This window comes from Miniopterus schreibersii, assembly GCF_964146895.1.
Source record: "Miniopterus schreibersii genome assembly, chromosome: 10".
In the NCBI taxonomy this organism is placed as follows: domain Eukaryota; kingdom Metazoa; phylum Chordata; class Mammalia; order Chiroptera; family Miniopteridae; genus Miniopterus; species Miniopterus schreibersii.
In genome coordinates, this window is record NC_138110.1 from 53,199,556 (window position 1) to 53,212,147 (window position 12,592).

At 39.8% G+C, this 12,592-nt stretch overlaps 1 protein-coding gene across 1 annotated transcript in view; it reads right to left on the minus strand.

The window, feature by feature from the left end:
* The window catches only part of PKIG (cAMP-dependent protein kinase inhibitor gamma), a 53,472-nt gene that overhangs the window by 40,118 nt on the left and 762 nt on the right, over window positions 1-12,592 (minus strand). The window lies entirely within an intron of this gene.

The window sequence follows — 12,592 nt, forward strand, 5'->3', positions numbered from 1 at the left end:
CATGATGCTCTGTTTTGTATTTAGGGGTAAATCACCATGTCTGCAACGTACTTTCAAATAGTTCTGAAAAACTGAAAAGCACATACACATATGTGGATAAAGCATATTCAGCAAAATGTGCTTTTGATCTGTAGATACTCATTGTACTTTTGATTTTTTTCCTGAATGTTTGAAATTTTTCATAACAAAAAGCTGGGGGAAATTTCACCTGTCCCTCATTAAGTAAGAAGTAATAATAGATGCTAAGAACATAGATTCTAGAGCTCTGTGACCTTAGGCAGGTTACTCTCCCCTCCCTGTGCCTCGGTTTCCCCATCTGTAACATGAAGATAATAGTGCTTACCTCATAGAGCTGTTATAAGATTTAAACTAGTTGACAAATGGAAGCTGCTTAGAACAGAGCTTGGCACCGATATGCCCTCTTGCATCACAGCTATGATCACACCTCAGTAAACAGTACCCATCCACACACCTGCCCATCTTTCCACCTGAGCTATCTGTGCAAGCAGAAAGGATGGAAATTCTGGACCAAGAGTCATTTTCACACTATTTCCTTCCAATCAGACCCTTTCCCTCTCTCCCCCTTCCTGAATCTGCTCCAGCCGGATAGATCCTATTTAGCCCCTAACACTCAGTACACTTCTTTTTTCTCAGACCCTCCCGATCTTAAGAATAAGATCCCACCTGAACACCTTTTCTCCTTCCTCTCTCCTCATTCTTACTTAACCCTAAGGATGCGAGCCAAGCACCAGCTCTTTTGTGAGCCTTGCCAGACTCAGCCATCACTGGGCTGTCCTCAGGAGTCCTCCCAGAAACTTAGCATAAGACTGCCTTAGAGTGGCAATCACCTTTCAATTTGTAGATCTCTCTCTAAACAGACTTTAAACTCCTTGAAGACAAAGGACTTTCTTAGTGATATTTTCTTAGGCTTCCTGCAGCCCCTTGAAGACTCATTATGAAATTTTCCTTTGATTTAGGCTGTTGCACTTGCTATCTGAAACTTGCCCTTGTTTTTAATGATGCCTCAGATAAAAACTTGATCCAAAGGCTTTGCCCCAAACAGAACACTTCACTTGACAATAGCTCTGTGCCAACAGAAAGGCCAGGGTGGTCCCAAAGAATCCCAACATACATGTGCGGCACATTCAGAGGCTAGGACACACTGAAGCACTGATCCGGGTGTCACCTGGTACCTCTTCCCGAACATCCCACCCAGCAAACCCATCACTCTGCCTGAATTTACTGGAAGGACCACTGTAACTGATGGGTGATGTGCTGAAGGTGACGGGCCAGCATCCTTTTCCGAGATGGTTGCCGAGAGAAATGTATACACATGGGAGCAAAGCAAGAAAATGGAAAGCAACATTCCAGACTGGGACTTCGACCTGGGTACCAGAGTAGAATTCCAGTGAGGAAAGCTGGACCATGTTGTTCATAGTGTTCCCTTGCTTAGAACCTTCTAGTACCTACCACTGTACTTAGAATGAGATCCATACTCCTCATCACAGTCTCCAAAGCCGGAGGTGGCCCAGGCCCAGCCTATTTCTCAGTCTGAAACTGTCCCGCTCTCCCTCTCCTTGCCTATCCGCCAGCACCATGGTTCCATGTGATCTCTGAGCAGGACAAGCTCGCTACTGGAAAGCCTTTATGCCTGTGCCTTCCGTCACGGTTCTACTACTTACCAGTTGTGCGACCACAGATAAGCATCTCAATCACTTTGAAACTCAATTTCCTCGTCCATGAAGTTCAGTCATTTGGGAAATATTTATCAAGTGCCTACTGCATGCATATCCTATTCTGGGTTGTGGAGATAAATAGAATAGACAAGACTCCCGCTCTCTTTAGCGCACCTTCTACTGGACAAAGGGCAATTAAACAAAAAGATAATTTCAGGCAGTACCAAATTCTAAGAAGAAAATGAAACAAAGTAATGGGACAGGTGAGTGAAAGTAGGGAGAGCAGGCTACATTACAGTGTTCCGGGAAGGCCGCCCTGAGTAGGTAACATTTGAGCTGAGATCTATTATTAAGGGAAACTGGGTAAATGGTACATGGGGTCTCTCTGTATTATTTTCTACAACTGCATATGAATCTGAAATTATCTCCAAAAGCCAAAAATAATAATAATCATCACCCTGCCTGCTATGTGGACATTTATATGCATACATACACGCATAATATATAACACACGTACATACATAAGACCTTTTTTAACTTTAATCTGTTTTTTAACCCAGTGTTTCTAAAACATTCATTTCAACATGCAATCAATATAAACATGATTAATGACATATTCTTTATCTTTGCACTAAGTCTTTGAAATCCAGTGTGTACAACACATCTCAATTCTGACTAGCCACATTTTAGGTGCTCAAAAGCCACATGTGGCTAATGGCTACCATACTGGACAGTGCAACTATAGAGTTCCATCTAAGGCCTTTCATCACGGGCATTTAACTCTGACCTTCATTTCTCTTGGTACTCATTCCCCCCACCCCAGTTTTACTGAGATATAATTGACATATAACACTGTATTCGTTTCAGATGTACAGCCATAAATCTTACAGTGGGGTGAGAAGGGAATCAGGGGGACGAGCGAGGAGGCTGCTGGCTCACAGGCTGCATCCTGTTGCTATAGCAACGTAACCAAAGGACAGGTATGAATGGGGCAGTGAGAGAGCGAGGAAGGCTTGCAGCTTAAGCAACGAGGTATTTGAATCATATCCACCTACCAGTGCTTCTGTGAGAATTAAATAAACCAATATGTGTAAAACACCCAACACAATGCTAAGCACATACTAAAGGCTCAATATATGTTGAAATTAAAGAAAACAATTGATCCTCAAGTTCCAGCACATAAAAAAATAAGGTACACCTCAGATCTGGATAAAATCCCCCAATTCCTTCAGAACTTACAACTAGTTCCAAATTTCACTTTTCAATGATTAACAAGGAGGACAAGAAGGACATTTAGACAGACCCCTTTCTAACGTCCTTTCACTCAGAGAGACAAATATGTATCAAAGTAAAACATTCTCATAATTATAAAAATCCAAAGTTTTCCTGTCAACTCTCTCAATTTAGAAGTTTAAATTAGAAGTAGCATATCTTCCAATACAACATTGGCTAGATGACTACTAGAAATGATTTGTGCTAGATCCTTTGAAAAGAAATATTAACAAAATATACTGAAATCCCTGGGGTGGGGGTGGGGAAATCAAGAAAAGAGACTATGTAATAAAACATTTAAATAGAACAGTCTATGGAAAATAATGTTGACAGTTTATATGTCATGGGGGCCAAAGAGTGGCATTAGGATATTGCTCTTTTTGAGATAAAACTGCACTTTGTATTTATTTGTTTTTGTATTTGAGGGTAGAGAATGGGGCTTTATTTTGACTGAAGAAGTTTATAAAAGTACAAGATACTATAAATCACAAATGGAAAGAAGGCCAAACTTTTACTAACTGAAACAAAAATGAAACTTTTTTAAAAAGTCAAACCTAATGGCAAGTGGTTATTTGAAAAGAGAAAATCTTCCTGAGAATTTAAGTTTAGGGCACTGACTTTCTGACCTGGATTTATATAACTCTCATACCCAGGAGACGTGACAGCTGATTGTCCTGTCCAAACAAACACTGCAGAGATTTATTATAACCTTCAGGGATATTCTACTTCTCTTCCCACAGTATCTACTAATTCTTATCTCAGACAGATATGTGTGTGTGTGGTTTGGATGAATGCTCTGCATAATTAGAATTCTTTGCAGTACTGAGGAGAAAAGAAAGTGTTTAAAACTTAGTCTTCATTTAAAAAAAAAAAGAAAACTTTTTTTTTTGGAGGAATTCTGGCTTTGGGAAAGCTATTTTAATTAGGAGTTGAACAAAGTGTTGTAAGAAAAATATAGACAAATGAAGATAATGTTTATATTTCAAAGATGGTGAAACAGATTCCGCTGCAAAAATTTTCCAACACTAATCCTCAGCAAACAGTTCCTTAGAAAAGCTATTTTAATCCCTTTATCAACTTGGTTGATAAGTATTTCATTTCTTGTGCATACATGGACAAGCTATATAAAGCAAAATTATTTCCAAGCTTTAGAAACAAACATTTTGTAAATGGAAATGAAGCATACTGCGATGTTTATTTGGTAGGCTGAAAAATAACTCTGGGGACCACTAATATGAAGCCTCAGAATGAGAGTCCATACAAGGAATAAGCCTGATTTCCCAAAACTCCAGAAGCAAGGGCCCTCTAGACCAGGCCACCACTCTGGAAAACTGTGGTTAATCCTAATTAACTCAGAACACGTGTACGTGAGTTATTTCAGTGCCCGGTGTGGTACACAAGATGCTATTATCACTCCCATTTCTTCAGATGAAGAAACTGCATGTCAGAAATATTGGTGTCCAAAGCCACCAAGTTAGTAAGTGCCATGGCGACCAAATTCAGCTCCCTCAAGCTATGCAGTAGTGATAGTAACGGCAGTGACATTAACGGTGGTATCAGTGACAGCACTCATGTCACATTTACTATGTGCCGAGCATTGTTCTTTCCCTTTTCACACGTGAGCTCATGTTGTCTTTGGGCCACCAACCTTCCCTTTCTCCACTCTGCCCACCATACATCCCTGCTTCTTTCCCCACAAATTAAAATGAGCACCCCAAAGTCCTTGTTTTTTCTACCCTCAACCCAATTCAAAATTGGCTTTAAAATGTTGATAATTACTGAAGCTGAATGATGGGTAATGGGGATTTTATACTATTCTCTCTAATTTTATGTTTGCAAATTACCTTATATACCTTTAACATGTTTTGCTCCAATGTGGAATCTGACCTATTGAAGATCCTAGAAGACTAGCCTCCACTAACAATGAACTCAAAGGAAGTGTTATGGGAGATAGTTATGAAATAAGAGAAGAAAGTCACATTATTCCACGAACATAAAGTGAGCGTCCATTATGCTAGGATAAATAAAGGTCCAGTGTAGGTTTCTGTCTTCAAATAGCTGGGAGTTTAGTAGCAGACTAAAACAAATGCAAAGTAATTATAGAGGAGGACTATTTATGAGAAATGCTATAAAAAGAAAAGTTTAAACAAAGTGCTATGTGAATTGGAAAAAGAAGTCACATCAGGACAAATTCCGTAACTCTCTGGGACAATCTGCCTGTATATCTCCCCCAAATCCTACCATGTTCAGAGCCACCCCAACTAGGTGCTAATTTCGCCTTAATACCTTGTAGCTATTAGTTGTCCCAAACCAAAGGAGACTGCTAATCATTTTTTCAATAAAAGGGCAGGCCACCATTTCATACAGAAACAAAGGCAGCAGCTAAAAAATGAAACTGAGCCGGGCTTGGGGAAGCAGGAGGCTTAACTATTCAACACTGGAAAACATATTTCAGAAATAATAATAGCAGCTAATATTTACTGAGTGGTTCTCACAGCCAGGCACTGTATTAAGTGCTTTAACTACATATTAAATCCTTACAATTCTATGCAATAGGTGCTATTTTTAAGGAACTTAACATCAGACATTTATTCAAAATATTTCTGGGATATAGTAAAGCTTTGAAATTTGGCTCTCCTACTTACTGGCTGATTCTGAGCAACTTACACTTTCTGAAACCCAGTTTTCACAGTTAACTGTGAAAATGTTAACTGTACGCTGTAGTCCAACATCTGCATTTCCTAGTCCCTCATCTCCGGTGTCACTAAATATCCCACCTACTCATGTACTAAGCCAATCCTGACCAGGGCAGGAACACTAGGGCTACCTTTGTTAGCACTGGGTACCTGGGAGGCCTGGCTGCCCCCACCGCACTCTCACGCCCCAGAAGCCAGCCTAAGGGCTGAGTCAGTTTCTCCACCTGCCCAGTCCTGACTTTTCCCCCTCTTCCCAACCAACTTATACTAAGGAAGCTCCAGCATGCTTTTTAATGACGCCAGTACTGGTTGGAATCATATACATTACCTCAAGAGTAACAGAGAATCAAAAATATCAGTATATGTGAAAATCCTTCGAGTTCAAATTTCTTCATGTATTCAATTCAACTTGAATATAAGAAGATTAGGTCATAGGGGGGGTAATATAATTTTGGTTAACTGGCAGTCACCCCAAAAAGTCTTTAAAGGAAATTCTAAAATGGATCAATATATTGTACTATTTTAAAAGAAGTAGACTTGAACATAATTGAATCCTTGGCTGAGAAACTTAGTATATCTCAGGGTGGTCAACTGAACCCTGGAACAATATGGTTTTTACCATGACCCCAATAAGAAATTTATTTTATATCATGGCTCAAAAGACATACATAAAGAGAGCTGAAACAAAAGTCTTACTTACAAAACAAAGCTTATTCTTACTATATGAGATGCACTCTTTTTTTTTCCTGCTCTATTCTGTCTTTTGATTTAAACAAAATGTTGGGCCCCCTCCCCCAAATAATTCGACATACTAATGTGACCAATCTACCGTTTGGAAAGCACTTATACAAGCAGTCCCTCCACCATGCGGTTTTGCCGATACATAAGCCCAACCCAGACAAGCAATGTCCATGGTGAGCAACCAGAGCTGGACAGAGCATGTAGGTTCTGTTTGTTTGTTTTCTCCACCTAGCAGGGTAGAGAATATATGACAGTGTGTAAAGGCTTCCATGAATCGAGACAGTGGGATTTAACAGCAGCACGTGACTTGGCATCAGGGAACCTGGATTCATTTTGCAACCCCTAATGAAATAATAGATCTAGGCAATGATCATTAAGAACTGCTAGAATTATTCTGTAAAAGACTGATGATAAACTTATAATGGGTAGATCATGCAAACAATACCTGAATCCAATGATCGATCTTAATTATCACACAAAGAGAACTAGACTTTTACTGATTACTAATGTGGTACACACCACCACCTATTAAGTACAATGGCAAAAAAAAAAAAAAGGGACTGGAGGGACTAAACATTAAAAAGATGCAATTAGCCAAATCCACAACATGAGAAGTTGTACAGGGCAACCTTATTTTTTCAACAAATAAAAGGCAAGGAGGAAAAGAAAAAAAAGGAGAGAAACTGCTATAGGTCAAGAGACATAAGACAATCAATCAGATGCTACAGGTGGACCTAGTTTGGATCCCAACTCAAACAAAGCAATGGGGGGGACGGACACAGTTATGAAATAGTTTAAGGAACTGAATACCAAATGGATATTAGGTAACATTTTGGAATTACTATTGTCTATCTTTCTTAGGTGTGATAATGATATTGTGATTAAATAGAAAAAGTCCTTATCTCTTAGATACGCGTATTGAAGAATTTATGAGTGAAATAGCATGTCTAGGATTTACTTTAAAATAATCCAAGGCAGGGAGAGTGTGTATGGGGGTACATATATGAAATAAAATTGACCATATGTTGATAACTGTGGAAGCTGGGATTGGGTATAAGGTATTTATTATAATATCAAATTTTAAAATTGTACTCTTGTACATGTTTAAAATTTTCCATAATAAGCAGCTATACAAAAAGAAAATAAAAAAACCAGGATTCAAACTCCAAGGTTTATTGGATGTAGGACCTCGGAGATCTCTGGAATCCTCTGATCTTCAATTTTTTCATCTGAAAATAAGAATGATAATCCCTACCTCATTGAACTGTTTTGAGGAATAAATGAGATAACGGACTGACATCTTTTGGAGATCCAGCTTTTATAAACTGCCAAACTCCTACAAACGTTAGCACAACAGTTAGTTCTTTCTCTCTCTGCAACACTCTGGAAACAGAAAGATTGTAGGTTTGTGGGAGTAGAAATGGTAACAAGATGAATCCATTCTGACTCTTAAGAGTTTCTGTTTTGTAGTAACTTCTTAATATGACATTGTTTACTTCATATTGGCCCTTTTCTCCCAAAAGGAGAGTGTCAAAGATATTTGCAATAAATTGAAGTTCTCTAACTTAAGTTGCTTATATTTCTTGTTTACTTTCCCAATTATTCATATTTCCCTTATTACAGGTAGAAAGTAAATTTACAGGAGACTGTGTTGTTGAGATAAAACTGAACACAATTAGAAATCAATATAATCCAAATAGGATTTTGTTTAAAATAGTCCAGGTGCTTTTAGAAGAATAGATATGCATCTTTCAGCACTAATGTTTCATCTCAAAATAAAGAAAATTAATAGAGGTTGAAGTCTAAGGAGCACACAGGGAAATTTGGCATAATCTGGCTTCAGCTTGCAGAATGGGTTGGAGGGAGAGCCAGAGTGATCTTTCTATAATACAAACCTGATTAAGTCATTTCTCTTCCATTCAAGCTCCTGAACAAAGAGGCTCAGCTCAGGTGCCTCTCCAGCCTTACTTCCACTCTCCTCCAGGACTGATGCCCCCTTCTCAGCACAGGAGGAAAGGCTTCCACTTCTCTCCCCTACTCTTAGTTGTCAAGTCCTCTTGATTCTCCTGAAATGTCTCTCAAATCTGCCCTCTTCATCCCATTTCTGCTGCCACTGCCCTAGATCAGGCCTTTTTTTTTTAACCTTTCCTCCTCCATCTCCCCAGTGAGGATAAACATATCCACACTGCTTTTTCTGATTATGAAAGAATTCATGCCCATAAAAAAAGAAAAATAGTGCGGTAAGAAAAAGAATAAAAGTCTCCCCATGATCTCGTGACACAGACATAAAGAACTTATCTTTCTAGTACATTCGTGCTCATGGCAGCATTATTCACAAAGCCCAAATCGGGAAGCAACACGTCCATCTGGGGGATGAATAAACAAAATGTGCACATACATACACTGTATACACAAAATATTATTCATTCTTAAAAAGGAAAGAAATTCTGGCACATGCTACAGCACAGATGAACCTTGAAAACATTAGGCTAAATTAAATAATCCAATCACAAAAAGACAACCATTGTATGATTGTGGAATCATACTTCCATGAAGTATCTAGAGCAGTGAAGTTTATACAAACAGAAAGCCGAATGAATGGTGGTTGCCAGGGGCTAGGGGGAGGGGGAAATGGGAAGTTGTTGTTTAATGGGTATAAAGTTTCAGTTTTGCAAGATGAAAAAGTTCTGGAGATTGATTGTACTACAATATGAATATTCTGAACTGTATACTTAAAAATGGTTAAGATGATAAATTTTACCTTATAGGTATTTTACCACAATTTAAGAAAAAATTTAGCCTGGCTGGGTGTGGCTCAGCAGCTGAGCATCGACCTAGGATCCAGGCGATTGGGGTTCGATTCCCGGTCAGGGCACATCCCCGGGTTGCAGGCTCAATCCCCAGTGGGGGGCGTGCAGGAGGCAGCTGATCAATGACTCTCTCATCATTGATGTTTCTGTCTCTCTCGCTCCTTCTCCCTTCCTCTCTCTGAAATCAATAAAGATATATTTTTTAGCCCGGCCGGGCGTGGCTCAGCGGTTGAGCGTCGACCTAGGATCCAGGCAATCGGGGTTCGATTCCCGGTCAGGGCACATGCCCGTGTTGTGGGCTCGATCAATGACTCTCTCATCATTGATGTTTCTATTTCTCTTTCTCCCTCTCCTTTCCTCTCTCTGAAATCAATAAAGATATATTAAAAAAAAAAGTCTTAGCAAAGGTGAGACTTTAAAAAAAAAGATATATTTTTTAAAATAAAAATTAAAAAATAATCTAAAGAACTAATCTTTATAGGCTTTTTTCCTGGAAATATGTATACATACATTTAAAAAGTGAAAAATAGGAACATAACGTAATCTGCTTTTCATACCTTACCATGTGATGTTGAACATCTTTCTCATATATATATATATTTCTCATTTCATTCTTTTTAAATGGCTAGTAGTACCCATTACATGACTGCATCATAATTTAACCAGTCTGTTTGCAGTTTTTCAATATTACAAAAATATCATAGTCAATATCTTTGCATATTTTCTCATTGTCTTATGATAGACATCTGGTTTTTTACATACCCCTTTTTGGGTATCAATATCCTGATTTTCCCAAGGGAAAAATATCTCTTCACTCAGGCACCTGTCCTTCACCCTGCCTCCTCCCCTCCAGTCAACTCTTGTTCTATTTGGCTAGCCTGGGCACATTTTTTAAAGTTAATTCCTGGTATTTTATTTTTTTAAATGCTCACCTGAGGATATTTTTTCCACTGCTTTTCAGAGAGAGTGGAAGAGGGGGAAAGAGAGAAACATCGAGGTGAGTGATGTGAGACACACTGGTTGCCTCCCACACCGGTCCTGACTGGCGCTGGAGATGGAGCCTGCAACAGAGGCACGTGCCCTTGACTGGAATCGAACCCCAGACCCTTCAGTCCACAGGTGGACACTCCAACCACTGAGCAAAATTGGCTAGGGCCTGGTATTTATTTTTCATACTGCTACTGTCATTTCTTCTACAATTACATTTTCTGGCCATTATTGCTCGCATAAAGTGATTGCTTTTTGTCTATCCTGTAGCTGCTGGTTCACTTAATCCTATTTCTAATTACTTTTAACGTAATTCTGTTGAATTTTCTCAGCAGATAATCACATCATAGGCAGACAATCATGTCACCTAGATAGTCATTAAAAGCTCTGGGCTCAGGCAGATCTGGATTCAAATCCTTTGAGACCTTGTGTAAGCATTTTCCTTCAGTTTCTTCACCCATAAGCTGGGAATTATAAGGAGGCTATCTAGCAGCGTTGTCATATAGGTCATATTAATTGAGACTAGTGCATGAAAAGTGCTTAACACAATATTAGTTCAATAAATGTCTGCTATCTGCCAATAATGAAAATATAACTTTCTCTCCACATTTACACTTTTTTTTCTTGTTGCATGATACTGATGGCAATCTTTTCAGCATTTACCTTGCTTACCACTTCTCAAAAAAAAGCAGAAGCCATTAGACTCTAAAAGTATCTGTGCTGTGGATCTCAATCACTCCCACCTTCTCAGGAAAGCTGTGCTACTGATTTTCCCCTTCATCTTCTATATTTCTTCAGCCTTTCCCTCACCTGTCTTTGCCATCAGCATTTAAATCTGCTCAGTTCTCACCTGTGCTTAAAAAAGCATCACCTGGCTGTTCAGTGGTTAGAGCGCTGGCCCTCGGACTGAAGGGTCCTGGGTTCGATTTAGGTCAAGGCATGTACCTCGGCTGCAGACTGGATTCCCAGCCCCGTGAAGGGAGGCAACTGATTGGTGTGTCTCTCACATGGATGTTTTTTTTCTCTCTCTCTCCCTTCCACTCTCTCTGAAGAAAGTATCGTGGGGTGAGGATTAAAAAAAAAAGGCTTCACCTGATTCCCCGATCACTCTCCAGCCTTCCCTCCCCTTTGCAAGCTTCTCTCAGCCGCCTACACTTTCGTCTTAACCTTCTCACATCCCACTCTCTTCTCACCCACTGATACATTACACTGAACCCTTGGAAACTGCCGGTATTATAGATTCTGCCCCCACCATTTCACTAAATCTGCTCAATTAGGTCCCCGGTGATCTTTCTATTTATTTATCCAAAGGACACTTTAATGTTTAACTTATTTAATTTGAAATCTCGGCAGCATCCAGCAAAGTTGAGCTCTTTCTTCCTTCTGCTTTCATTACTACACAATCCTAGGTTTCCTCCTACTGCTCTGGCCATTTCTTCTAGGCGATGTCTAAGTGCATGGTTCTTCCAAGAGGGTGCAATGCAGTGGCCCTGAATGATTTGGGCCTTTTGTTTAATCTCTCTGGATGGGTTCTCTTCCAATATTGACTACAGTTCCAGTTGTACTGGGTGTCTTTAGTCTTTTAAATATTGATTTAAGGTCCAGTTGTGCTAGACTGCATTTGTCTCCATGAATGTACCTTTGAACATGTTTGGAATACATGCCATGAGGGCAGGGACCTAATTCCTTACCACCTACACAATGCCTGGCACGTAGGAGATGCTCAATAAATATTTTTTGAATCACAATAAAGGAATGGCTGCAATGTGAAAGATTGGAAGAGTGATGACACCAAAAGAGAACAACCCTGATCTAAAACCATACCTCTATCAAATACACACACCACACATTCACTGACACACACAACTGACTGCTCAAAATCCTTTGATGGTTCCCCAATGGCCCAAAGATAAAGTCCAAACTCCTCAAAACCTGCAAGGAGATACAAGAAAAGTCTTCCAGAAGGGGCACCTCTTATCACTGAAACATCATCTAGCCAGACCACTTCTACTTCTTGGAATCTGACTCTAGCCAGCCTGTGAAATTCCTGCAAATTCCCAAGAAGCCTGCACTCTCCCCCAGGGCTTTGCACACACTGCTTTCTCTGCCTAGAACACTGTGCACTCAGCCTCATCTTCTGACCAATACAAAGGCAGATTCACGTCTCATTTTGGGAGTCATTCCCTTTTGGAATCTCTCTCTGACGATCCACCCCCACGTCCTCTCTGGAAATCTGGGTTAACTGCCTTCTCTGTGCATTCATAGTACCCTGTATGTCCAAAATCACAATGCGAATCACAACAAATGCCTATTTACTGCGTAAACCTGTGCCGTTCCCGGAGGATAACATGTCTCATTAACTTTTCTACCCACGGCAATCAGTCCAGGCCTCGGAACATAAAACATGCTC